Below are 26,109 nucleotides of genomic sequence, written 5' to 3'. Positions count from 1 at the left end.
TGTAACAATGCAATTAAACTTGTGTGTATTTTGAATAGTGGTATCTTGTTTTGGTTGTTGTCGTATCATTTTTAAGGGGAGATGCTACTGAACCAATTGTACCAAAAAAAATAAAAATAAATAAATAAATAAAAATCCCTAAGTCGCACCTCAGGAGTGGAGGCAAGGGCTCAGACATTGTTTTCAAGGCGTGACATTGCTAGCTGATATGAAATTGCAAACAAAATTTATACTTTCTTTATTAACAGAGTGCTCTCTTCTAGGTAAAGTATCTTGCACCTTAGTCTTGATTTGTAAAGAGTTTGAGACTCGACCCTCAAAATCTTACTCTTGGCTAGCTCTCGGACTCCAAAAGAAGGCTAAAAATGGAAGAGAATAACAAGGAGAGATCCCAGGTGGAAGAAGAAAGAAAGCAAAACGATTAAGTTCACCGTGAAGGAGAACTACATCTATGACCTTGGTTTAGGGCTCCTAACGGCACTAATGTAGCTTTGTTTACTCTTTCTCCCTGACCCAAGTTAGCCTTTACATTTTTGTTCTGAGGGAATATACCCTTAAATGGTGACAAAGGGATCCTAAGCAATTTTGGAGTTTCTAGAGGTATCACGAGATTCTTTATTCCTCTCACCGTCCTTCTCATAATCTCATTTAAACCTTTTTATGCATTAGCTTACAACGCTGGTGTTAAAATACCTGACCTCTTCTTGCACATCTTGTTGAAAAATATGATGAACTTGCCATTAGATGTCAGGTCCGGGCTCTTAAAATTGTCTTTAAGATTAAAATCTTAGCTAGATTAGCACTGCTTGTTTCTTTCTTTCTTTATTTATTTTCTCCTGTTTTTTTTTTTTCATCATCTTCTTCTTCTTTTATCAATAATGAAAATGGTATAGCAAATAAGAAGAAAAGAGGAACCTGATATCATTAGGACAATGGATGAAGAGGTGCTCATGCAAAGAAAAGGCCTAGCGATCCCGTACCTAAAGAATCCGAAGGAATTAGCCTCCCTATACAACTGCTTAAAAGCAACTTGCTTATGACTAACCGTAGCTTGATTCCATAGATGTGTGTTTCCGTGGCAATGGGTTCTAAGTTTTGGTGAGCTCCCTTATTTTTCCAGAACTCGAGGATTTCTTAGACAAGTTGAGAGTTTGAGATTGTACTTCCCTTACATCCAAGAATGTTATCAAACACCTTTTGTCCTAGGCTTTTGCTCAGTGTCTCTGGCTGTAGACTTATCGTATGGAGTTCCTTAATTTCATGGAATTCTTTCAATGATAGCTTCGGTTTCCAACAATAAAAATCAGTTGGTGCCATCCAAAGCTGTTTATCTAGCTCCTAGTGGGATCAAGTAGAGTTTCTTTCATTGTACGTGGCAGCTTAAGGCCTGTAGCTTACACACCATGGACCAGTAGAAACATTGCTTTTGAAATTAAAATTGTGTTATCTTGTTGAGATAACCAATGTTAGCCTGTTAAGGCTTGGAACTTTTGAGTTGGGTTATTGATACTTTGTATCCCTTCTCCTAACACCAAGACATATGAGTGGGGTATGAGGTTGCTGGTTGGATACTTTGGCTTGCAATTGGCAGGTGGTAAATGGTTTTTTTTTGGGCAGGAAAACCCATCCTGGCTCATAACCATGGGGCTACACATGCAACTGCACTTGGTGTAAGTGGCTACAGGTTCTGCTTGATAACCATGCTACTTTCATTTTTTTTTTGAAATATTTTCTTGAGCACAAAATCCAAAGGTATGTTTTATTGTGATGTCTACACTGGTTGATCTAGACTTCTCAGTGGACGCTTTGATTATGATAAAGCCCTTTTTACAGCTCATTCCTCTTGGGACTGGATCTGATTTTGCCAGAACATTTGGATGGTGGATTGTTGCAATTCTCATATAGCTCTGCTTGGTATGGGCTCTGAAAAATTGGCTGTTTTGCCTTGATTTATTGAATGATGGCATCCTGTTTGGTTTTGTTTTATCAGGAAAAATGATCACCACAAAGCCATTGAACGCGTTGCTAGATGTTCCTTCGCCTCACTGGTTTCTTTTATGGCTGTACAATTTCCTGGAACTCATGTTTCTGTTAACGGTACAACATTGGGTTGAATTTGGCTGTACTGCCAAATTGAGTTTATCAGTATTTCGAAGCAAACAAGTTAGGCTTGGTGTTTTGGGTAATGCAGTGATGTAGAGCAGGTTGCGGACAGTTACATGGCCAAGATGGATCAGAAAAGGCCCGGTCGACGACAGAAGTGATCCAGACCATCGAACCTTAAATCGGGCGTATCTTGCAATCCGGAATGAGTTATCTGACGTAAAATATATGATTTTGGGGTAGAACGAGCTACTGAAGCCAACCAACCCTGCTATGCCGGGTTATGTAGCCCGGAATTGCGAAAAACCCCTGGATCGATGGTCGTTTCCCCGTTTTAATTTCGTTTTTACTATAAATAGTAAGTTTTAGTTTGATTATAACTCTTCATCCGTCGGGCTTTAGGAGTTGCGCCCAACGTGAAAAGAGCTTAGAATAATTAGGAGAACGGTTTGGTGAAGCCAAATAGGACACTTTCTATTTTTGGCCAAAGACCTTGCGCGCTAGTAGACATCACGACCGTCTATAAATAGTAAGTTTACTATTTAGAGTAAGTCGTGGATTCTAAGAGTTTGAGTTGTAGTTTGATTCTGATTTCTTTCCTATTGCTTGGTACCCCTATTTAAAGGGTTGTGAACTCGTTTTTATGCATCAATTAATCAATTTCGAATTTATTAGAATTAATTTCTATTTTCTGTTTTCTTTTCTCGTGGATTCGAGAAGTCTCTGTGAGGAGTCCAGAGAAGCTCCGTGGATTCGGAGTAGTTATCCTCATCACGTTCATCCCTGCGTCAATTGGTATTAGAGCGAGGATTCCCCTCGCGCCGATGGCAAACAACGAAGGTATGAATCAAAATCCTGTGGACGGTAATCCAAAGATTCGTTATCTTTCGGAAAGAATGAAAGCTTTCCACTGGGAGAGTCAGTTGATCATGCAAGGGTTGCAGGCAACTCTTGACCGTCTTGCGGATGCGCTACTTCCGCCCTGAGCCCTAGGCGGTGCTCTACCACCCGTGGTGGCTCCACCACCCATGGTTGCTGTACGACACAACCCCAATTTTCATAGAGCACTACCAGTGGCAAACCGTACGGCTACACCAGATGATTCAAGTTCTAGCGACGAGGACCTTAATGAGGGTTTTGCCCGATGACCAATTCATGGAGGTGATCATCTAGATCGTGCTGAAAGAGACTATTGAGGTAAGGCTGAACTTCCTAGTTTTAACGGTTTATTACGTATAGAAGATTTTCTCGATTGGCTAGCCAAAGTAGAGAGATATTTTGATTACATGGACGTGCTAGATCATAAAAGGGTAAAATTGGTAGCGTTTAAATTAAAATCTGGTGCTTCTGCATGGTGGGAACAATTACAACTCTCACGAGCTCGCCAGAACAAGGTGCCCATCTCATCATGTCCACGGATGAGACGTCTTCTTCGATCTCGATTTCTCCCCAGTGATTATGAGCAGATATTATTCCAGCAATATTAAAATTGCAGGCAAGGAAATCGAACAGTCACAGATTACACTGAAGAATTTCAACGGCTGGCTACACGAAACGATCTGTCAAAATCTGAGTCACAGAAGGTGGCGCGATTTATAGGTGGGTTGCGACCTACAATTCAGGACCGAGTTCAGATGTACCCAGTCGGGACTGTAGATGAAGCAGTTCAATTGGCGGGTAGGGCAGAAACACAACTTGTAAGAGCTCCTGCTCGTCCATATCTTTCAACTCGACCCCCCACGACGGGTCCCACACAGGATCCAGTGTTGCCACGAGGAAAAGACCCAGTGCCTCAACTTCCTACAACCGCAAACCGTGATATGGGGAGCGGCTCATCCAGGCCTCAACTTGCAGCACCTACAATATCGAGTCCGAGTAGGATTCCAAATCCTTATGCTCGGCCAAGGTCGAACAATTGTTACCGCTGTGGCCAACCAGGCCACTTATCAAACACTTGTCCTCAACGTCCCGCAGCACTCTTGACTATAAACGAAGGGGGCACTGAAGATGAGGCCGTAGAGGAAGACCATCGCCTTGATGAACATGAACAAATCACTGAAGAAATAGCAGGTGGCGATGAAATGACGGGCGAGGATTGTGGTAAATTTCTAGTTGTGAGGCGATTGCTGTATGCCCCACGAAAGGAATTACATCCACAACGACACAATATATTTCGTACTCGGTGCACCGTCGATGGAAAGGTCTGTGATGTGATCATAGACAGTGGTAATAGCGAGAACATCGTCTCAAGAGTGATGGTGGACAAGTTACGACTACCAACGATGAAACATCCTTCCCCGTACTCAATTGGCTGGATAAAAAAGGTGAATGAGACCAAGGTAACTGAACAATGCACTATCTCGTTTTCAATTGGCAAAAATTATAAAGATCAAATACTTTGTGACGTGGTCGATATGGAAGCTTGTCATATGTTACTCGGTCGACCCTGGCAGTCGGACCGTGATGCGACCCATCGGGGACGAGATAATGTTTACGTATTCGTCAAGAATAGTCGAAAAATAATCCTTGCCTCTATAGTACCAGAGAACCACCCTGAAGCCTCTAAAGTGGAGGGGAGTTTCCTCTTGACCATTCGGGATTTTATAGAAGAATCCAAGGAAACCGGTGAGGTATACGCTGTAGTAGTGAAGGGCGAGGAAGAGGAACCCTCAAACATCCCTCCAAGTTTAAAACTGTTGCTAAACGAATTCAAAGAAGTCTGGCCTGAGGATTTACCTGATGGATTGCCCCCGATGAGGGACATCCAACATCACATAGACCTTGTCCCTGGGGCTAGCATGCCCAATCGCCCTCATTATCGGATGAGTCCGAAGGAGTGTGAGATACTTCAGGGGTAAGTGAAGGAATTGATCCGTAAGGGCTCTTGAGAGAGAGCATGAGCCATGTGCCGTACCAGCATTATTAACGCCAAAAAAAGATGGAAGCTAGCGCATGTGTGTCGACAGCCGAGCAATCAACAAAATTACCATCAAATATCGGTTCCTAATACCACGGTTGGACGACATGCTCGATATGTTAGAAGGGGCTAAGGTGTTCTCTAAACTAGATCTAAGGAGTGGGTACCATCAGATTCGTATCCGACCCGATAATGAGTGGAAAACGGCATTTAAGACCAAGGAAGGGTTGTATGAGTGGCTGGTCATGCCCTTTGGCCTATCGAATGCACCAAGTACTTTTATACGTTTGATGAATCAAGTTCTAAAACCGTTCATTGGCCAATTTATGGTAGTATATTTCGATGACATATTGATATATAGCCAGGATGAGGCGGAGCACAAGAAACATCTCAGGCAGGTGCTACATGCAGGTCCTACAACTTAACAAGTTGTACCTCAACTTGAAGAAGTGTAGTTTTTTAACTGACAGCCTATTGTTTCTAGGATTTGTTGTAACGTCCACAGGCATTCGTGTGGACGATGAAAAGGTGCGAGCTATTAGGGAATGGCCGATCCCGACAAACATTCATGAGGTGAGGAGTTTTCACGGGTTGGCGACTTTCTATATTCGATTTGTGCGAGATTTTAGCACCATAGTCGCGCCTATAACAGATTGCATGAAAAAAGGACCGTTCCAGTGGACCGATAAAGCTGATAAGAGCTTTCATGAGATCAAGCATCGTTTGTCTACAACACCAGTCTTGGTGCTTCCTAATTTCGACAAATTGTTTGAGGTTGAGTGTGACGCTTCATACGTCGAAATTGGAGGAGTATTATCACAGGAAGGCAGGCCGGTAGCCTTCTACAGTGAGAAGCTCAGCGAAGCCCGAAAGAAGTGGTCAACTTATGAGCTTGAGTTGTACGCAGTTGTTCAGGTGCTGCGACATTGGCGGCATTATCTGATTCAAAGAGAGTTTGTTTTGTACACTGACCATCAAGTATTAAAGTTTATTAATAGTCAGACTAACGTGAATCGTGTGCATGCTAGATGGGTTGTGTTTTTACAGGAATTCACGTTCGTTCTAAAGCACAAGTCAGGGCAGCAGAACAAGGTGGCTGATGCACTTAGCTGTCGTGCATCACTACTAGTAACAATGAGCAACGAGGTAGTCGGCTTCGACTGTCTCAAGGAGCTATATGCCGAGGATGAGGACTTCAAATATTCTTGGATGAAGTGTCAAGAAGGTCACCCCAGTGACCTTCATATACAGGACGATTTTCTCTTCAAAGGGAATCGATTGTGCATCCCCCAAAGTTCTCTAAGGGAGCAGATTATTCAGGAGCTACATGGAGGTGGCCTTGGTGGACACCTGAGGCGAGACAAGACGCGAGCTCTTGTGGAAGAGCGAAATTACTGGCCGCAGTCAGTACGCGATGTGAAAAAAGCCGTACAACATTGTCATGTTTGTCAGACCTCCAAGGGGCAATCTCAGAATACGGGCCTCTACACCCCGTTACCTGTGCCTAACGGTCCTTGGAAGGATTTATCAATGGACTTCGTGCTTGGTCTCCCACGAACACAACGCGGCATGGATTCGGTGTTCGTGGTGGTAGATCGTTTCTCAAAGATGGCGCACTTTATCCCATGCAAGAAGACCTTTGATGCAACATACATGGCGAATTTATTTTTCAAGGAGGTCGTTCGGCTACACGGGGTCCCCAAGACCATTACTTCCGATCGTGACACGAAGTTCATTAGCCACTTTTGGTGGACTTTATGGAATCGATTCGATACACGACTTCAATTCAGTAGTGCTTACCACCCACAGACTGATGGGCAGACCGAAGTTGTGAATCGCACGTTGGGAAACCTCCTTCGCTGTATTTCAGGAGAAAAACCGAAGCAGTGGGATTTGGCCTTGTCTCAAGCAGAGTTTGCATTCAACAATATGGTGAACCGCTTGACAAGGAGATCATCGCTCCAGATTATTTACGGATGAGTGCCTTGCCACACACACTTAACTTGGTCTCTCTGCCCAAGCACCCAGGCACGAGCATTGCAGCAGAACATATGGCAGACAAGATCATGGGCATCCATGCAGAAGTGCAGACCAAGCTACATGCCTCAAACGAGAAGTACAAGGAATAAGCGGACAAGCATCGGCGACAAAAAGTGTTCGAGGTAGGCGACCGTGTTATGGTCCATTTGCGCAAAGAGAGATTTCCGACTGGGACGTACAACAAGTTGAAAAATAAGAAGATTGGACTGGTACCAATTATCTGAAAGATCAATGACAACGCTTATGTTGTTGATCTCCCAGATGAAATGGCCATCTCACGGACTTTCAATGTCACGGACCTAACCGAGTATCATGAACCAGAGCATGACGAGAACTCGAGGACAAGTTCTTTTGAAGTGGAGGAGACTGATGTAGAGCAGGTCGCGGACAGTTACATGGCCAAGATGGATCAGAAAAGGCCCGGTCGACGACAGAAGTGATCAAGACCATCGAACCTTAAATCGGGCGTATCTTGCAATCCGGAATGAGTTATCTGACGTAAAATATATGATTTTGGGGTAGAACGTGCTATTGAAGCCAACCAACCTGCTATGTCAGGTTGCGCAGCCTGGAATTGCAAAAAACCCCTGGATCGATGGTTGTTTCCCCGTTTTAATTTCGTTTTTACTATAAATAGTAAGTTTTAGTTTGATTATAACTCTTCATCCGTCGGGCTTTAGGAGTTGCGCCCAACGTGAAAAGAGCTTAGAATAATTAGGAGAACGGTTTGGTGAAGCCAAATAGGATACTTACTATTTTTGGCCGAAGACCTTGCGCACTAGTAGACATCACGACCGTCTATAAATAGTAAGTTTACTATTTATAGTAAGTCGCGGATTCTAAGAGTTTGAGTTGTAGTTTGATTCTGATTTCTTTCCCATTGCTTGGTACCCCTATTTAAAGGGTTGTGAACTCGTTTTTATGCATCAATTAATCAATTTCGAATTTATTATAATTAATTTCTAATTTCTGCTTTCTTTCCTCGTGGATTCGAGAAGTCTCTGTGAGGAGTCCAGAGAAGCTCCGTGGATTCGGAGTAGTTATCCTCATCACGTTCATCCCTGCGTCATGCAGAAACCGGCTGGACTTTCATGGGGCATCTATTTTCCTGCCTTTTCGCTCTCAATCAAAAGCGAGATACGCAAGAGAAAGTCCCAAACATATCTTGCCTGGAAGTTGGCATTTTACCTCTTGTGTCTCCCTTGTGAAATGGGGACTTACAAATGTAGCCTAACGGTTACTTTGTCTGCATTATAATAACCCATATAACATGGTGCTGTTAAGCAGGGATGAAAACCCGGATAGATATTGGCGCTATTAGTGGAGAGAGTGGAGAACCTCATTACTTCATAAATGTTGCTGATATTCACTTGTAAGGTCCTCTTCAGTAAGAGATTTTTCAAGTTGACATCACCAAATACCAAATGCTGATTTGGAGCGTCTCACTATTATGATCTGCGGAAATTTGCAGGAGTGCGAAGGCAGGTTTTTATGCTTCTAGGTACAAAAGATTTGGAAACTTATGTTATGTCATTGGTGCTTTGAGAGCCTTTATGTCACACAGAAACCGGGACCTTAGGATCAAGGTCGGTAATGTTTTTGTTTCCTGAAAATAACAGTTTGATCTCCACATGTCGACCTTTTTTTTTTTCCTAGGAAGAAGGAGAAGAAGAGACTTGTCCTATACTAATAAGTATTATGTTAGTTTGTTAGTATTTATAATGGTCCCATTAATGTGCTATACTCTAGGTTAACGAGGGAGATTGGGAAATATTTCCTCAAGTAACAGCCCTTTGCATAGGAAATGCCAAATTCTTCGGGGGTGGCATGAAGATTACTCCAAGTGCTGACCCTTGCAATGGAAACTTTGAGGTAGATAAATTTTCCACTATTAAGCCTGTTCTATGCTCTCTCTTTCCCCCCTCTTCTTTCCTTTCCTTTTTCTTTTTGCATGCAGGCCAAACTGCCTGTCTGCGTGCAGCCCAACCTGGCATGTGTGTAGGATGTCTGAGCATGAACTCAAGTGGGCCTCATTGTATATATGAGCTGGTTCATAATCACACTGATCAGTGGACTGTACATGTATGAGAATGATGGATGGTTTAAAAGATTACCTGACTGTCCACAATCAAAGTACATGCATGCCCTACCTGACGAATTGACGATTTACTTTTCAGCAAGATCAAGTGATCAAGTGATGTATGGCTTGGATGTCCCACATGTTTGCCAGGCTGGCAATTGTGACAGCGGTAGCAGGTATATGTGAGCTTAACAGATCTCCTTTTTTGTGACAATGATACTGATTATGTAATGGCATAATGAAATGCTTTTGCTTTAGATTTCAATCTTGCATTATACTGCATGTTTCAGGTCGTGATTCTTCAGGACTTTTAAGTGGTATGACTTTGTTCTTAAGCTGCACAAGCTGTACAAAGGTACACACCTTTCAGAAAAGAATGTACGTTCGAGGAGGTATTTTCTCTTGCTTTAGACGTTGTTCTATAGCATATTCTGTTTGTAATTATCATTTTCCTTGCTACATAGTGGATGGTGGAACAAGATTCATGTAGCCAACCCCAATTAATTGGGATAAGGCTTAGATGATGATGATGATGATGATTTTCCTTGTTACATATGCAGTTCTAATCACATTCTTCTTTTTCTTTTGAGTAATAGCTAAGTTTCAGAAAAATAGTTAAAAGATATAGAGAAAAGGCACAATTTGACATCCCTTGATATAGAGGGATGGCATAAGGTTAGTCCAAAGTAATGAACATCGTCAATCCTTACCTCCAATAATTCCTACTATGGCAGGTATTAAAAAACAGTAATGTAACTGCTGTTGTGGAAAAATGGCCTGTAACGGCCCGTTACGCGGCCAAAAAGGTTTTTGTTTTTTTTTTTTAAAAAAAGAAAGATAGAAAGAAAAAAAAAAAAAAGTCTTTAACAGCCGTTACGGCCCACATTCAAATAGTAATGGCGGTAGCCATTATGGCCGCCATTACCATTATTGAATACCTTTATGAGCCCTTAAAAGTGGCAACTACTATTTTACTATGATGTGTATTATCCCCAGTTTTTATCCTCTCCTCCAGAACCTGCTATTGCCAAGTATCCAATGCCTAGTAATGAGACCATTTCTCATACATATAGTACTGATATTTGGTATAAAATAGATATGAAATAAATGGTAAACGTAAATGGATAAATAAATAAATAGTGGCTTCCATCGTTTTCATTGCTACTTCTCTAATGGTCCTCTCTATACATTGGAGCCCCTTCCCTCATTGCTACTTCTCTAATGGTCCTCTCTATACATTGGAGCCCCTTCCCTCATTTAATCAACATTATTGATAACTTGTACAGTTCACACTCTTTGGCTCTACCCACAAATTATTTATTTTGATTCTACATCTACACGATTGCAAGGTGTCTAGGTTGGAGAGAGGATGTTATGTGATAATTTTCTGAGGATTGCAAGGTTATACACGGAGATGAATATCCCCTTTGTTCAGGCCAATCCCTCCCCTCGAAGAAATGACTTTTGCATGGCTGGTGGGTTGGAGCTCACAGTTGAGAACCTTCAGAAGAGCTCACAGTTAGGCCCGTACAAAATGGATGTTGGCCTTGCTGGCTCTGCTGTGGGCTATCTGGTTGGAAAGAAACAATCATTGCTTCCAAAACCGGAGTTCTACAACACTTAAACGGTTCTCAATCAGGTCTTGATGTATATTTTAGAGTGGGTGACCGGAGCTCCTTTTTTTGGGTTTCCTTTCTAGGGGGTTTGGCTTGTATATTTGTCCTTTTGTTTCGGTTGTTTCTTCTTTATCTTGTTTGTTGTTATGTTTTTTTTTTTTTGTGTCTATTTGGCCCTAATAAAATTTGCTTCATCTTTCAAAAATAAAAAATAAAAATTTCCCAATAAACATATAATATCCAGAGGTAGCTCTCCTGTTTGTTACTAAAGGTTACAATCTCAAGCTCTCTCTCTTTTACTTCTTCCCTCTCACTCTAATCTCTGTATAAGACTACGCTTTCAAGTTTCAAGGCTTAAAAGTTTCTCTGTTGCATTTACTTTTCATTTTCCATCCAAGATCAAGATTCAAGAATACCACCAAGTTCGAACTTCGAATTTGAAGTTGAAAGTTTAAGTGTTCAACCATCCAAGTTCAAGATTCAAGAATACCATCAAGATCATTTCATTTCTTCTTCCTTTTTCTTTGTAGTTTTATTTCTCATTCATTCATTCAATTCTTTAGTTGTCATTCATTCTTTCAAAGTTGAAAGTTCAAGTGTTCAACCATAGAAGTTCAAGATTCAAGAATACCATCAAGATCATTTCATTTCTTCTTCCTATTTCTTTTATAGTTTTATTTCTCATTCATTCATTCAATTCATTTAGTAATATTCATTTATTCTTGTTCTTTTTCTTTTAGTTGTCATTCATTCATTCATTGGTTCACTCTCTCTCTCTCTCTCTCTCTCTCTCATTCTTAGACTTAGATTCTTTTTCTTGGACTTATTGTATTAGTAGTCTATGTTTGTATGTTTATTTTTATATTTTGTAAGTTGTGCTTCTTCTTCTTCTTCTTCTTTTTTTTTTCTTTTTCTCTCTCTCTCTCTCTCTCTCTCTCTCTCTCTCTCTCTGTTTTTTTTTTTTTTTTTGTAAATTGTATTTGTACATTAAGTTGTAAGTTGTAACTTATAATTTGGAAGTTGTTTCTAGTTATCCATTTATCAATACAAATTTTATGTTTGAAATTTTTAATAATTAATTCTCTTTTAATGTAGCTTGTTGATTGTTTTATTAAAATTTATGTAAATATAATATGTAATTAAATATATTACTTAATGAAACAGTCAAACTATAATGAAATAAGTAAAATAAGTTATCCAATCACTTGTACTAACTAGTCAAGTTTTCTCCATTTTTTTAGAAAAATTTTCAAAAATTTCCTCTTTTTTTTTTTTCCCTTCATTTTTTCATTTTTCAAAAAGGAAAAAGAAAAAGTGCGATCGCATATGCGATTTGTCAACATTACTTAGAATTGAATCATGCCTTTGAATTCATATATCTGATTTCACACTTATACTCTATGGGATGCCGTTGCTGTTACAGTGTACGATCGATCGAGGTGGAAGAAGTTGTGAGCAGCGGTAGCATTTATGTTCAGTCAGACGGCGAGCATTTAGGGTTTCTTCCTAGAAGGTTTTGTATTTTACCAGGTGTAATTGAGATGCTGAACTAATTTCAGTGATGATGCTGTTTGCCTATACATGCTCTTCCATTGTTTTAAATGTGTAAAGACTAATAGCAGGTACAGGATTTGTTCACCCTTCAAAGTAGTCCAATAATATCTCTTTAGATGAGATTGCAGTTTTGTTTTTCTTTTTTTTCAGGGAAAAAAAAGATGAAAAATATTAGAGGTTGAGATTAAAAGAAAAGGGGTGACCAAGCATCCTGTGATTGGGCACATAGTAGATGCCTGGCCCTTCAGCCCACCAAGTGCTATTCATTCTGTTCATCTATGTTGTCCCATTGAGTATGTGATACATGGAAAATAATCTACCTCATCACAGATCCCAGTCTACTAAGTGGAGTTAGAAAAACATTTACTGATTCGCATAGGTACAGATGGTGAAGATGTCTGACCAGTGGGACTAGCTACCGCATCGCGGAACCTTAGATAAATGGCCTGGATCATCATGTATGGCATAACAAAGGCAACCCTCTCCATATTCACCATCTTGAAATATCTATTTGTTTCACCATGTTGTTGAAGAAGGCTTAACCTTGACTCTCCACTCGGTGAATTTTCTGATTTGATCTGGCCTCTTAGTAGAATGACCCAACCACTTGGACGAGCAGATCTTGTCTCTTCACTAGAATGACCCACTTCTTGGATGGGCCACCACAGAAAACCTGAAGATAGGTGATTGGCGTGCAGTATATATGTTCATTGTAAGTTCTGTGGAAAAGAAGCAGAAGAGAGTAGGCTTAGTTCAGACCATCCAATCAATATAGGTTTTGAGCGGTGGCCCATCCAAGAGGTCGCTGTTCTAATACAACCGTTGGATCAATGAGCACATTCACTGAGGAGGTTCAGCGAAGGCTAACATCCTCCACCAGCATGGATAAGATTAACAGAACCCTCTGAAATATTCACAACGGTTTAGTCTAACCAGCGTGTGCAAATGTGTGTAGCCATTTTGTACTTCGAAGGTTGTATTTATACTGAGTTCCTTAATGGCTTATGAATCCTAAGTAGCAGAACACTCAAAACATCTTTATAGATCCTACAAGTTATCTTGACTAATTGGGGTTTGTGGCCTGCACTTGAAGCTGGTCTTGTATGATACTATTCCTGAAGATAGACCCGCCAACAACCCATTTGATAGGTGAAGAAACACCATCTTAAAGATAGTGACATGTAACACACCTTATTGTATTTGTAACTTACCTTCTTCTACGGGGTCCTTATCCTTGCCTAGGTGGTTGACTCCCAAGAGTTTTACATGAGGTCTGTGGTTCGAGTACCCATACGTGGTGAAATCCCACTACAGCGTGTGTGAGTGGGTGTGTAAAAAAAAAAATAAAATAAAAATAAAAATAATAATAATAATCTATAAGATAGAGTAGATTATAAGATAATCTATAAGATAAGCTATAAGATTAAACTATAAGATTGAGTAGATAATCTATAAGATAGAGTAGATTATAAGAGAGAGTAGATAAACTATAAGATTATAATCTACAAGTACGCATTCTTTGGTATTGTGTACCCCTCCAATAATTCCTCCTCCGACACTGCATGCGGCAGCACGAAGTGGGCCGGTGGGTGCCGCCGCAGTCCTTCCATGATCACTGCCTTCAGATATGACATCCGCTGCAAATCCTCCTCTTTGATGTCTTCTCGTCCATCCTTGACAACCCAATCGATCTCTTCCACTAGATTGGCCTGCACATCCTAATGCTTCAACAGGTTCGCCATGATCCACTGAAGTGATGTGGACGTTATGTCCGTCCCTGCATTAAGGAACTTCGAGCAAAGGGTCACCATCTCGCCTTCAGTAAGCTTTCTCCCTCCCTCTTCTGTGAGTTCGAGTTCAATGAGGGAATCAACGTAAGAAAAGGGAAGGCTTCCCTCTTCATATGGCTTGTTTCGATCTTTCCGCTCTCTTATGAGAGGGACGAAAAGCTCTTCTTGTCTTCTGCGTATCCCCAAGACATTGTTCCACTGCTTTCGAAAGATAATCTTTCCCAGCATTGGCAAGAAAGTGAAGACAGAATGTGTAGAAGTGCTCAAGAGTAAGCGCTGCACAGCTTTGATCTCTTTCACATCCCTTTCATGGAGCTTTTGGCCAAAACGCATAAGCAAGAGCAAGCTAAACATGTTGTACTGAAAGCTCTCCAAGACATGGACGGGCTTGCTCGACTCGGCCTGGCATCTAAGCCGTTCGATCAACAAGTTGAGGACCCACTTGCGGCCTGGAGCATAGGATTTAATGCGCGAGGGGTTGAGGATTTCAGACATGAGGTTCCGTCGTAAGAGACGCCAGAGCGGGCCGTAGGCGGATGAGGTTATGTTGTGTTGATTGCAGGTCATGATGCGAGGGACTTCGACCGCCGGAGGTCGATCGGAGAAAGTGGATCCTTTCTGGATGAGAGCTTGATGGGCTAAGGAGTGCGATCTTATGAATATAAGTGTCTGCTGACCCACTTGTAGGGGGCGTGGACATGAGGGAGGATGGGCTCCAGATCAAGAGGAGAGTTTCTCAGCCATAGGATGTTGCCCAATATGGGGATTTTGGGTGGGCCAGGTGGGAGTTTTTTTCTGTTCTTGATGATGGTATTTGGGAGGTTGAACAGGAATCCAACAGCTAGGAGGAGGGAGATGGAGAGGAAGACGAGGGACCAAAGCTCCATGGAGAAGGTGAGGAAGCACTCTACTGTTATTGCTATCTTGGTGTTTTAGATTGCTTTGGGTCTGTAAAATGAAGAACCTTGAAGGAGTTTGGAGCCCATGGATTGACAATCGAGGAAGTGGGTTTGGTGGGGTTGATGCTAGTTTCCAATCAGTGGGATCTTTGGGGGCATGGTATATCCATCTTGGGCCACGTCGGATCAACAGTATAGATCATCGATAAGTGGAGCCCACATATCGGTATGAGCAGAAGGTCTGATTGGGGAGGATGATTGGATCCTGCGGAATTATGCATGAATCCTCAGGAGTGGCTTAGGATCCTTATCCTCCGAAGAGGAAGAAAATTTGATTGGATATTCGGCCTCAGGATATGCTCAACATCCACAAGTTTCGAGTTCGTACGAGTAGGCCAAATGATTTAGTGATCTAGATCATTGGTCGCAGGTATTACTGTAGATGGACCGTTCCCCCAACAAGCTACAGATAGGACAAGAAAATTTTCCACTTTCAATTTGTGGCCAGCATATGGTAAGCTAAAAAATGAAATTTGACAGTTGTTGATGGCTAGGATCTTCAGATCTCGGAGATGTTTTTAGGAATGCTCTATCCGCTCTGATTCCCAAAGGATAAACGGTCTAGATCACTGAAACGTGAGACCTACTTATCCGTAATGAGAACCCGAGTATATATATGGTTCATACCACCACTGGTCGAGAATAGTCGCACTTACAGATGAAACACTTTTGAGCTTTTGATCGGGGGTACACGTGAGAGGGGTTTTTGTCTCTCATTAAAATTGAGAGGAGATGTAACGGTTAGGACCACCTTACAGAAAAATCAATGCCATAGGGCCCTAATTCCTGAAAGTTCCCTTGCCAGATAGAACATGGCCCAGCTGGTGGACTACTTGCCATATGTGAAACAACAGTTACATCTTTTAATTATTAAAATATCCAAACTTCATTAAAGTATCTTAATCTATCATTAGACAAAGTAAAAGAATAACTTTGATACTCTAGTAAAACGTGACAGATGATACACATGCGCTTGGCTAATAACAAAGAATTGCTTACATAAATGAAACTGTAAAATATATGAGTCCAAGGTTATATGTAGCATGAACAACAAATTACACTTGATCATTTAACGGCTAGATGATACACATTTATTAGAAGGTTAAAATAAAGAAGCTTCCCATGGTCTTATTTCATTAAACGAGTGTACCATTATACATAGAGCTGTACACGAATTGCGTTAGCTCGGTTAGCTCACTCCACTCAGCTCGAAAAAGCTCGATTCAACTCGGTTTGAAACTGAGTTCGAGCCGAGTTCGATCTTGCCTGAGCTCGACTCGACTCGGATCAAACCCCAACTCAAATCGAACTCAAATCAAACCAGTTGGGTGACTCGATTATTTTGATATTTATGTTGCTCACCAAGTGTTTAATGAAATGACTCAACGAAGTGTTGGCTGGTGGCGAGAAAGGTATGGATAAGAAACAAATACCCTTGTATCTATTTTGATGTTGTATACTGAGTGTTTGATGAAATACTTGTAAATTGTTGTTGTTGTTTTACATACAATGAGAAATTGAAGGTGCATTATATGTGTTCGAGAAAATGCCGCACATGCTCAATTTTGGCTCGAACTTAGCTCGAATTGGTTTGAGCTGCTTACTGAACTGAGCTGAGCTGGCCAATCAAGTTCAAGGACAGAGTCGGGCCAAGTTCAAGCTGGGGTCAGCTAGTAGCCAAGCGGAGTCGGGCTATGCCAAGCTCGAATCGGTTTGACTTTGTACAACTCTACCCACTAATCAAAGGTTAGTATCCTTTCAAACAATCTAATGTTTGGACAGTGACTTAGACAATCGTAGGTTCCTTAATTTAGTAAGTTTAATTTAAATTAATGTATCCCATGCATTCAATTTTTAAGTATATGCCTATCAAGCATCACGTTAGAGTATCAAATTACTTCTGATGAAGCCACCCTGATTTTATTCTAGGTGATTTTTACAAGTGTGGCCCACCTTTTGAACCAGTCAAATATCACTAGAGCTGGGCAAAAGAGACCCGATCCGGTGGATCCGACCTGATCAGACCCGATCCGACCCGATCAGAACCAAATCGACGGTCTGGATCGGTGCACATCGGGTAGCTCCATCCAGATCCGAAATCTTTCGGGTCGACTTCGGATTGCCCCTGATCCGATCCGACCCGACCCGAAAACCCGATCCAAACCTACCCGATCCGGAGTAACTCTTATTGATACTTTTACTTTTTCCTTTGGTATGCTCCGCTTGAGCTTTGAATATGCATCGATTTTGAGTTCAACGACTAAAATGATTTCCAAAAACGAATGGACGGCGTGGATAAACCACATGCATTCAAGGTGGGCCCCAACAGTACTTACTATGTACAATAAGAAAGTGTTTGCTAGTGTACCGCACACAGCTATGTACAACTAGCTGTAGGTACGTGTCCTGCCAAGACGACTCGTTGGAAAGTGGAAACGAATTCGTTACTCCCCTGCCACTAGCCAATGGCTGGCGGTCGATGCTCTGTGGGCCCCACCATGATGTATTTGTTTCATCAATGCCGTCCATTTATTTTTCTAGATCATTATATGGTATTACACAAAAAATGAGGTATATCCCAATCTCAAGTGGACCACATTATAGGAAACAGTGTTGAATGTACGTCAACCATTAAAAACTTTTTGGGGCCCATAAAAGTATTGGATCAAGCTGATCTTTGGTTTTTCCCTTCATCTGGGTCTTTATGACCTAATCAACAGATTGGATGTCAAATAAACAGTACAGTGGGCCTTAGTATGATTTAAATGATGGATATCCAATCACTATTTATTTCCTGTGGTGTGGTCCACCTGAGATTTATCTCCCTATGATAATTCATATAAAGCCCTAAAATCATCTTTAAAAATGGATGAACAGAAGGGATGAGATAATACATCATGGTGGGGCCCACAGATCACCGACCACTGGCCACGGGGCTGGTGTCAGGGGGAGTAGCCAATCCGTCCCGTCTTCAGTGCACTGGCGCTCCTCGAGCTGCGAGTTGTACGAACAGTTCAAAGGTGATTAAAATTATATGGCCCTACAGTGATGTATTTATTATATCTACACCGTTGATATATATTTAGAGATCATTTTAGAGCATTATCCAAAAAAATGGATCATATCCAAAGATCATCTGGACCACACCACAAATAGCAACAAATAATGATTTTCAGTGTGGTCGCACTACTTTTTTGTCACGCCCCGAAATTCGAGTACAGAGTGTGCACCCTCAGACCCGAGTTTCGGCCCATGACACGTACACTGAGTGTACTAATTTCATTCAATTATACAATTATTCATTTACCTACTAGCTCTACCGTAGATTTACATTCCATTCATACTCAATAACATCTTAAAAATAAGAAACGATCATTTATTCTAATAATTAACAATAAACATAACTAAGGACCCTCTCAATTGGGATCTTATGAAATGAAATAAGCATGTCCAACAACTTGAAAGAATTAATTTACAATCTAAGAAAATTAAATATAATTAAAGTAAAAATATCATGACTAGTCTGAGGCTGCAACTTCTTCTTTTGTCAAGTAGAGTCACGTGTCCCTTAAATTCTTTCTGGCTTGACTACATATTCCTATTTTTGAGTCACCGGCCCACCCTCATTCATATCTATATGGTTTTTCCATCAATAAAAAATATAAGCTGGCCAGGCTTAATGATATAACCCAGCATGGTTCATAATCATATCAATTAAAATAATACAAAAATATATGTACAATGATGTAAAATGGAGTATGAATGTATCAGATGGGGTGATCGTCCATCTGCTTGGGTTGGAAGTTGTCAACCCGCATCCACCCATTGGGTAGGCTTCCACCTTTCGGTAGGCTTGGGCATAGCCCGCATCTGGTAACGCTCTACCAGGATAGACATTTCTTCCAGGGAGGGCTCCTAGGATCGACCATGCATTATGCAATGTAATGAATGAGGGATGATATGTAAATGCATATTTTTCATATTTGGCATAGTTGTCTCGATTAAAATATTCACATATAAATTTATCGTACAATTATCATATCAAAATATTCAAACCAGTAAATCAATCAAACAATCACAATGATTGATTTTAATTTTAATGAATTATGAGACAAGTTGGGTTACTCACCTGAGTCTGATAGTGTAGAATCCATAGGGTAATTATGTTGGTTTGAATTCAGAAATTCTATCAGTTATATCAACAACATTATTATTCATATGTTTTTATTACATGGTGGGGCCCACCTCTGATTAACATCCTAGGTGGTCAGATCCAAAATAATCAAATAATTAAAATTTCTATTCTATTTTTTTTCCTTTTTAAGATTATAAAATTGAATGATAATTACTTGATCGGAGTGGTCCATCGGATAGTCAGATCATTCAGATTCTTGAGGTATTATCATGTTTTGCCTTTACACATTAGATGGATGGTGTGGATCTAACCACACATACACCGATGGCCCATCTCGACCTTTTACTCCAAGTGATACCAACACTTGCGCAAAAATCTAAGATTACTCTATTAAACACTTTTAGATTTGACTAATGTGGCCTATCTGATTGTTAGATTGATCTAAAAATTATGGCCCTTGTATATTTTGGCCTTAGGGATCATATGATCCGTACAGATCTATCTTAGCACAATCAGATTTCATCCATTTAATTTATTCCTAAAATATTACTAATTAGACCAAAATCATAAAAATATCACTTTATTAAAATTGACTCTACACACCTATACAATGATGGTGTGGATGATCCACGCCATCCATTGCATAGATTAAGAAGAAATTAACAATATAATAAAAAGTTAAAAAGATCTAACGATTAGAACTTATTTTTTTTAATGCAAAAACTTTTTTTTTTAATGCAAAAACCTTCCATGAGCACATCCTCTCTTATCCTGAATTTGAATTTTTTTATGATATTTAATAAAAAATTTATTATTACCATTTCAAGAATCGATCCCTAAACCTCTCTCTCAACTAAGAATTTCGCTACCAACTCAACTATTGACTTGTTTTTATTTTTTATTTAAAAATAAAATCTTTAAATATTTAATTTAGTTTTTTAATAATGTACTAAAATTTAGGGTTGTTACATTCTACCCCCCTTAAAATAAAATCTCGTCCTCGAGATTTAGAAACTAACATTTCAATTTTTATTTTTATTTTTTTTTCTTTTTGTTTTTAGTGGCATTGGTCACACTTATATTATGGATGGTTTTATACACTGGATTGGTCTTTTAGTTTTTGTAATAGTGAATTTATAAATATGTAAAATTTTGTCAAAAACTATGGTTTATAGAAGATTTAAAAATTCAGACAGTGAGGGTTGTCTAGAAATAAACATTTTTTTTCCAGTTAAAAATAAAATTTAGTTTTTTAAAAAATTTTAAAATTTTATTTTCTTAATTATTTTCTTTTGAACTCGATTTATTAATCTACGATGTAGCCTTTGAATCACCTTAATTGGACTCGTACTTAATTAGTTATGAGTTTCTCAAATTAGGTGATTTTCATTATTTAACAAAATATAAAGAGCAAATTTTTTTCCTTTTTAATATTATGGGCTCTTAGGTTGGGTTTCTAAGTTTCAAATGCCATAACAATCAATGATCTTATGTATTGCATCACTCAAATAACCAACGAAATATTTTAAATTTGGACTCATAGACACAATGTTATTTACAGAATTTTAACATTCGAATCAAAAGTCAAAATAACTTGAAATTTGAAAAAAAATGTCATTAACTATATGATAAAAAAGAAAAAAAAATCATATTAAAAGTATTACTTTTACTAGGGTTTTTATCGCTGCTAAAGGTGAAAAATCCTGCTGTCCAACAGTCGTTTCTATTGTTTACAGCCTAGTGCTTAAATGTTTATAATTTCTTTACAATTCGAATCATCATAAAATTTTATGGAGTTGTCTAGGGGTATTTATATGACTAAAAAAAATAATATTCAGGAATTATTTTGAACGATAATTTTATCTGGTTTGATCAGGGATACTAAACTGGTCTAAATTTTTACTCTATAATGTTAAAATTTGTTAGAAAATTAGAAATAATTTAACCATACCTTGAAATTTAGGGAAGACATTGTCCTATACTTAAAAAAAAATTCTAGTGAGTTTGATATTTATTTATTTATTTATTTTTTTTAAAAAAATATTTTTTTTTCCACCAAATATGGACTTATGATCCTATAAGAAGGAATTTTTAAAATTTAGTAGAGATTATGATTTTTTTTTTTAATACTTAATATATATTTTTTCCTTTAAATGAAGTACTTCAAATAAAAAAATATTGATTAAACCAAAGGTAATTATCAAAATGAAAAATTCTATTAATTCAAATCTATAGAAAGTCAGTATGGACAAATTGATTTTCGGTTTGATGACTGTTGTTTATATTACATTTTATTATACTATAAAATTTCAGATTAGGTTAAAAATTTATATGGAGATCTTATTATAAGTTTATTGTCTTTGTAAAATCTTATCTAAAAATTCTAACTGTAAAATTTTTTAGAATTCCTGCAGTCAGTCCTGTCCAGAATTTGATAATTTATGACCAGCCCGTACTAATTCACTGGATCAGTATATTTACTATAAGATTCAAATTTTATTATTATTTTTATCTTAATATAGACTTGTCTATCTTCGATCAGGCTTTTGAATCGCCTCAATCGGAGTAGTGCTTTTATAGTTATGAATTTTATAAGTTCGGTAATTCTTGCTACCCATTGCTGTCCAGCAGAATTTTGTGAATTAAAATATCTTTAAAATTCATTTTCATTATATTAATCCATCTTAATCTAAATTATATTCAAATAAAAGTATAGAGAATCTAAATTCTTATTTCTACGTTTAGCAAAAATTAATAGGAACTTAGTTTTTTTTTTTTTTTTAGCAGATTTAATTTCTTCTTAATGGATGTTGTCATAATCACTATTTAAATACTTAGGAACATCAAATTATATTCAAATTATATTTTATTTTTATTTTAATTAATTAATTATTTATTTATTTTGGGATTCCATGACAAGTATACAGTCCTTTTATAAAATTTTAGCTTAGTCAGCAATTCACATGAATTTCTAAAATTCCCGCAGTATGACCTATCCAAAATTTCACGAATTTTTGACAGGTCTACACTAAGTCCCTAAATGAATATAATGACCATTTGATTTCAATTTTCTAATTATTTTTATTTTAATTTAGACTTGTCTATCATCGATTAGGATTTTAAATCACATCGATCGGAGTTATACTTTTATAGTTATGAATTTTACAAGTTGTGGATGATTCATACTGTCCAACGCAACTTGTCGACTAAATATCTTTAAAATTTATATTTGATTCAGAATAACTCATTTCAATGTAAAACACATTCAATTTGAGTGCATGGAACCTGGATTTTTTTTTTTTTATAATAAAATTTAATCCAAACTTTACAACCTACAATTAAGTTTTTTTTTTTTTTTTTTTAATCACCACCATTAGAATTATATTTTTTTTTTATAGTTACGATTTTTACAATCAGAGTGACTACTGTTGTCCATTTCTGTATAGCAGGATTTTGAAAATTTTAATGTTTTTAATAAAATTTTATGGTTCAAATAATATTAAATTAGAGTATAGGGAAACATCCTAACGTTGTTTTATACATTCATTTTTTTTTAAAAAATAATACATCAATGAATATGTAACATTTATTTATTTATTATTATTTTTTTCTACGTTTTTTTTTTCCTAATACACAATAGTCAAATAGGGAATCCTAAGTGTACACTTTCTAATTAAAGAGAATCTACCAATTATGTATGTATGTGGGATCATAACTTACAGGTCACACTAAATTTAGAATGATCGAGCATCGCTCTGATACCATTCTGTCACGCTCCGAAATTCGAGTACAGAGTGTGCACCCTCAGACCCAAGTTTCGGCCCATGACACGTACACTGAGTGTACTAATTTCATTCAATTATACAATTATTCATTTACCTACTAGCTCTACCATAGATTTACATTCCATTTATACTCAATAACATCTCAAAAATAAGAAACGATCATTTATTCCAATAATTAATAATAAATATAACTAAGGACCCTCTCAATTGAGATATTATGAAATGAAATAAACATGTCCAACAACTTGAAAGAATTAATTTATAATCTAAGAAAATTAAATATAATTAAAGTAAAAATATCATGACTAGTCTAAAGCTGCAACTTCTTCTTTTGTCAAGTAGGGTCACGTGTCCCTTAAATTCTTTCTGGCTTGACTACATATTCCTATTTTTGAGTCACCGGCCTACCCTCATTCATATCTGTACGGTTTTTCCATCAATAAAAAATATAAGCTGGCCAGGCTTAATGATATAACCCAACATGGTTCATAATCATATCAATTAAAATAATATAAAAATATATGTACAATGATGTAAAATGGAGTATGAATGTATCAGATGGGGTGATTGTCCATTTGCTTGGGTTGGAAGTTGTCAACCCGCATCCACCCATTGGGTAGGCTTCCACCTTTCGATAGGCTTGGACATAGCCCGCATCTGGTAATGCTCTACCAGGATAGACATTTCTTCCAGGGAGGGCCCCTAGGATCGACCATGCATTATGCAATGTAATGAATAAGGGATGATATGTAAATGCATATTTTTCATATTTGGCATAGTTGTCTCGATTAAAATATTCACATATAAATTTATCGTACAATTATCATATCAAAATATTCAAACCAGTAAATCAATCAAACAATCACAATGATTTATTTTAATTTTAATGAATTATGAGACAAGTTGGGTTACTCACCTGAGTCTGGTAGTGTAGAATCCACAGGGTAATTATGTTGGTTTGAATTCAGAAATCCTATCAGTTATATCAACAACATTATTATTCATATGTTTTTATTACATGGTGGGGCCCACCTCTGATTAACATCCTAGGTGGCCAGATCCAAAATAATCAAATAATTAAAATTTCTATTCTATTTTTTTCTCCTTTTTAAGATTATAAAATTGAATGATAATTACTTGATCGGAGTGGTCCATCGGATGGTCAGATCATTTAGATTCTTGAGGTATTATCATGTTTTGCCTCTACACATTAGATGGATGGTGTAGATCTAACCACACATACACCGATGGCCCATCTCGACCTTCTACGCCAAGTGATACCAACACTTGTATAAAAATCTAAGATTCCTTTATTAAACACTTTTAGATTTGACTAATGTGGCCTATCTGATTGTTAGATTGATCTAAAAATTATGGCCCTTGTATATTTTGGCCTTAGGGATCATATGATCCGTACAGATCTATCTTAGTACAATCAGATTCCATCCATTTAATTTATTCCTAAAATATTACTAATTAGACCAAAATCATAAAAATATCACTTTATTAAAATTGACTCTACACACCTATACAATGATAGTGTAGATGATCCACGCCATCCATTGTATAGATCAAGAAGAAATTAACAACATAATAAAAAGTTAAAAAGATCTAACGATTAGAACTTACCTGATCGAGCCTTCTTAGAATTTCCTCTTCTTTTTTACTTTGGGCTTCATATCTTTTTTTTTTTTTAGCACATCCTCTCTTATCCTGAATTTGAATTTTTTTATGATATTTAATAAAAAATTTATTATTACCACTTCAAGAATCGATCCCTAAACCTCTTTCTCAACTAAGAATTTCACTATCAACTCAACTATTGACTTGTTTTTATTTTTTATTTAAAAATAAAATCTTTAAATATTTAATTTAGTTTTTTAATAATGTACTAAAATTTAGGGTTGTTACATTTTTCCAGTGTGGTCCACTTGATAGTCGGATCTATCTTATTTTTTGTCTCAAGCCTTAACACTAGCTCACCAAATGGATGAACGGTTTGGATATAACACATATTCCATGATCAGATCTACATAACTCCGTAACATAAAGTCATCTTTTTGTGGGCAACAAGTTGCCGCAGCTGCCGTGCAAAGCACGTTTGTCGCTGCAAAACCTCGAGCTCCGAGATGTACGAATGGCTCAAATGATATCAATCTCATATGGGCCCATAATGATGTATTTATTTTATTCATACCGTTTATCTATTTTTCATGATCATTTTAAATTATTTGAAAAAAAAAAAAACATATCTAAACCTAAAATGGACCGTACCGAAAATAGCAATGGGATAATGATTTTCACCATTTTTAACCATTCGAATCGCACCCAACCTGATCCGACTCGGTTTCTCTGAACGAGTCGGACTCGGTTCGGGTCAGACCAACCGTGTGTCGGGTCGGATTGAGTCCTATGTTCTGGACTCGGTCCCGGATCGAATCGGATTCGGGTCAGCCTAGTTAAATTTCGAACAGGATCAGGTTAGCCCTAATCCGATCCGACTCGGTCCGATGCCCACCTCTAAATATCACTGAGTAGGGTGATGGGTTGTATGTTAAGCTAACCTGCAGCTGGATGTATCGTAAGTGTCGTGATTTTGGTGTCCTATAAGTCCCTTGAACGAGAAATGTTTACGTCCAACCTAAAATAAGCCTCTACTACAAGTGCTGCTTGTGGACCCCACCTGGTTATGTTTATGACATCCAATAAAGTATCCCCACCCTGAAATTTGGATTTTCTAAAAATCAGGCTGATCCAACCAACAGGTGAGCAGCAGTTGAATTTGGAGATTTCTCTTAATCTATTGTATACGTCTGGTTTTTTTTATAATCTCATCATCAAGGCTGAGATCACATGATTCACGTGTTGGATGGTATATTCAAAATGCAGTAGGCCCACCAAAGAAAACAATAGACGGCCATAAAAAATCCTCTAAATTTAGTATGATGGTTGGGTTAGCCTGATTGTTTTTGGGCATCCAAAATTTTATGGTGGGTGATCTACTGACAATCAGGTGGGCCCCACGTGCAGCACTAAGGAAAATAAGCTTTCTCTATGGAAATCGGATTGGGTACTGAGTAACTCAGTACCCTCTTATCCATCGAGTAAACTCAGTTGGGCCCACCTTGAA

At 38.1% G+C, this 26,109-nt stretch overlaps 2 pseudogenes; one reads left to right on the top strand and one right to left on the bottom strand.

Moving 5' to 3' along the window:
• The first annotated feature begins 1,670 nt into the window (after nt 1–1,670).
• On the top strand, nt 1,671–12,430 carry LOC131249125 (sphingoid long-chain bases kinase 2, mitochondrial-like; annotated as a pseudogene).
• Nucleotides 12,431–13,812: 1,382 nt separating this feature from the next.
• On the bottom strand, nt 13,813–15,076 carry LOC131249740 (cytochrome P450 89A2-like; annotated as a pseudogene).
• Between the last annotated feature and the right edge of the window lie 11,033 nt (nt 15,077–26,109).

The sequence above is a fragment of the Magnolia sinica genome, chromosome 6, assembly GCF_029962835.1.
Source record: "Magnolia sinica isolate HGM2019 chromosome 6, MsV1, whole genome shotgun sequence".
NCBI classification, from domain to species: domain Eukaryota; kingdom Viridiplantae; phylum Streptophyta; class Magnoliopsida; order Magnoliales; family Magnoliaceae; genus Magnolia; species Magnolia sinica.
The sequence above is the reverse complement of the archived record's forward strand: the minus strand, read 5'-3'. Positions and strand labels throughout refer to the sequence as shown.